At 34.6% G+C, this 3,570-nt stretch overlaps 2 protein-coding genes across 2 annotated transcripts in view; one reads left to right on the plus strand and one right to left on the minus strand.

Annotated features, from left to right (window-relative positions):
• The window catches only part of cunh5orf63 (chromosome unknown C5orf63 homolog), a 7,878-nt gene that overhangs the window by 2,314 nt on the left and 1,994 nt on the right, over positions 1-3,570 (minus strand). The gene's annotated exons all lie outside the window — the stretch shown is intronic.
• Positions 3,101-3,570, plus strand: part of megf10 (multiple EGF-like-domains 10) — a 58,069-nt gene continuing 57,599 nt past the window's right edge. The window contains exon 1 of the mRNA XM_016445578.1: positions 3,101-3,216. The gene's annotated coding sequence lies outside the window, so the exon portion shown is untranslated. The remainder of the gene's footprint in view (positions 3,217-3,570) is intronic.

Genomic DNA, 3,570 nt, shown 5'->3' on the forward strand with positions numbered 1-3,570 from the left:
TGCATCGGTTTTCGGATCACCAGTATACTGAACCTAGAACCGTTTCTTTTGGACACGTCCGATTTGAGAACCGATGAGCTGATGATACTGCGCATGCGCGATTCAGTGTGAAGCTACCGAACAGATTGCCTACTATGACTGACACAGCACGTCTGAACCGAACTGGTTCTTTTGTACAACTGATTCTGTGCTAATGTTATGAGCGCGGGTAAACCGAAGACTTTAATGAAGGGCAATCCGGCGAAACGTAAATTTACTTAATTACAAATAAACCGTAATGGATTATACATAGTAAGTGGAGCATAGTTTCTGCTATGATGAAGACTAATTTATTGACGTCATAACTGTAAAACATCCTAGTTTGCAGATCACTGCCTGTATATGTGTTGATGCTTTAGATACAAAAATCCAAATTGTAAGAAACGTATCAGATTATAATGATGTTTTAATTGACTGATGTTATGATTACTGACTTTATATTTGAATGTGTTAAGCCCGCGATAGACTTAACGCCATTACGTCATCGCCAATGACGTCATTACGTCGAGCGTAAAAGAACCGGTGAACCGGTTTTTTCAACCGGTTTATTGAATCGAACTGTCCGAAAGAACCGGTTCGCGGAAAAGAACCGAACTTCCCATCACTAGTATCACATAAGTACAAGAAAAAAGAACAAGGCAGATGATAATTAATGCACTATTTTTAATTTGGGAATCAGGATCAAAGGAGCTGGATGATATCTTAAAACTGTTAACTCTTTTTGGCCTATTTCATCTTCACAAATGTAAAGTTACTGATAGTTTGCCCAATTTTAGGATTTTTTGTATTGATTTGAAACTGTTTTATGAATCTCTGCTCAACAGGAAAGCTGCTAAAACTACTGTATTGATGGAAACTATTTTAACTACTGTATTGATGGAAACAACAATGACTGATGTAAGGGCTATCTCCTGAGTATTCTCTGAAGCTGACATTTTATGTGTAATTTATCATTTTAGGTATTTTTTATTTTAATTTATTTATGATTTATTTATTTATAAAATAAAAAAGATGTTAACTTTTTATTTATTTGTTTTTTATGTTTATATTTCATTTTTATTATTACTTATATATTTACTGTTTTGTATTCTGGTTGTGTGTGTATTTTATTGCGTTGACTGTGTCCCCTGTGAATGTTATATCTTTAATAAAAGACAAATATAGAAATAAATTTTAAAAAAGGCAGATAGAAGGTAATGTCCTACAGTTTAAATCATGTAAGACAGAATAACAACAACAACAACATAAAATGAACATAAACATAAATATGGGGGAGGGGGGGGCGGATCAATAATAAAATAACATGACCAAAGGTGGTATATAATATTATTAATGTGAAACACTGTAGCGGAAGAGCTTCTATGACTGCATATTTGTGATTGGACACTGATCTATATATAATAAATAATGATGTAATATATATTCTCTATTATAGATCAGTGGATTGGACACTGATCCCTTTATTTATGTATTATTATTTACTATGAACATGGCAAATCTACAGTACGAAATGCAAGCAAATACATGAAGATAAACGCTAAGGAAAATAAATAAATAAATGAAAGTAATATAATATAAATAATATAATAATGAATTAACATATACTGAAATATTTGGACATGTTTTTAAAGATGAATTCTTTCTATGTTGATTCTTCAAATACTCAAACCAGAGGATGAGTTATATATGTTTCTACAGCTCAGCACTGTTCCAGAGCCGTTAGTTACTGCATATAGCGCAGATTTGCACAGCCACACAAACAACATACAGCCATTATCCAAAACCCATTCATTCACGTGCCCCTCAGATTTATGAGCCAAGGGGATTTTGAATGCAGCTTCCAAAAGACAAAAAATAGCCGAATAATATTTGTTATATTTGATACGATGACACCGGCGTGATTATATCGTTCAGTGCTTCATATCATCAGCTGCTAAATTCAAACTTATGAATGCAGTGACCAATCAGAGGCGTTCAGATGAGTCATCGCTGAACGCGTGTTTTGTTCACTTGCTGCTGACTGAATTCTCTCATCAGAAACAACATGTGTGTACGAATGTAAGTAAGATATTAATTTCACAGTGTAAACAGCTTCAGTGATTTAAATGGGAGTTTTTGAGAGTGCCTGAACTCTGGCTAGACTAAAGTGAAAATGTTTTGTGATAATTTAAATGTTCTTTGCTCTCTGTAAAATGAAAATGTTATAGCCTAATATAGTAACTTACAATATTGTTATTAAATTCACATTAAATACAAAGTCAGTCGTACATACATACATACATACACTACCAGTCAAAATTTTTTTCAGCATTTATCTGAAATAAAAAGCTTTTGTAACATTATAGGCTACATATACCATTCAAAAGCTTGGAGTCAGTATATATTTATTTTCCTTGGGAAATGATAGAAATTAATACTTTTATTTAGCAAGGATGCTTTAAATTGATCAAAAGTGACGATAAAGACAAAATACTTCTGACTGGTAGTGTATGAGTAAATTATATAGTTTAGCAGTTTTACATTTTAGACACGATACTGTCTGTTTTTGCTCTATTTCACCAATAAAAAATGTCGAGCGACAAATTGGTTTTCCGTTCCTGAATGAATCAGTGTTTTTGAATGACTCAGTGATTCAGTGATCCATTCATAAAGAGCCACTTGCCTTGTTTCTGAATGAAGCTTTTTGAATGAATCGGTTGAATGAATGATTCAGTGACTCACTCTTTCGTATTAAAATATTTTATGGCATGACACCCATATCTGGTACGTTTTTTTATGTGTAGTTTAGATTACACTATTAGGCAAATGACATAATCTATAAAGGTGCAAAACGCATTTACTTACACATATTTGAGAATCGAGATATTTCCTGATATAGTTAACACGTTTGGAAATATTTCGAATAAAAAGAAAGAAAAAAACCACAAGCCTACATCAGTTATACAGTGACCCCCCACAGTTTAGGAGCATTAACCCTGGGCTCATGTCAAGCACTGCTCAAGATGCTCCACACAGAGCAGCTGCTGCTATTGGCTGTTTCCCTCTGACGCCGTCGCGTTTCTGTCGCGTCGCGTCTCGCGTGGAGCGCGTGCTTCTGAGAAACTGCTCCACCGAGAGAGACGCTCCTCAAGCGGACCCCATGCGTTTGGACCGAACGCAGACTTTGCTTTAGAAGTGGTAAGGCACTTTGCATTGTATAAACTGCATTAGGATAACAAGTTTGAAACTATATAACTATTCTGTACATTCTGTTGCACGGACTAAAGCGACACCTACTTTAATTTAGGTCCTGATTTAATAAGGTCAAATGCATTTGATTAAATAGATTTTTTCTTTTTAAATGTTGAGAAATTTTCGGGATAAAACAGTTATTTATGTGTGTTTTATCATTTTTCCCTTTATGTCTTTATTATTGTTCGGCTGATGACTTACACACACTCTAACACATCAGTCCGTGATGCTGCTGGAGAGAGAAAGTGTGTGTGTGTGTGTGTGTGTGTGTGTGTGTGTGTGTGAGTGTGAGTGGGTGAG

Source organism: Sinocyclocheilus anshuiensis, unplaced genomic scaffold (genome assembly GCF_001515605.1).
Source record: "Sinocyclocheilus anshuiensis isolate Anshui unplaced genomic scaffold, SAMN03320099.WGS_v1.1 scaffold2271, whole genome shotgun sequence".
In the NCBI taxonomy this organism is placed as follows: domain Eukaryota; kingdom Metazoa; phylum Chordata; class Actinopteri; order Cypriniformes; family Cyprinidae; genus Sinocyclocheilus; species Sinocyclocheilus anshuiensis.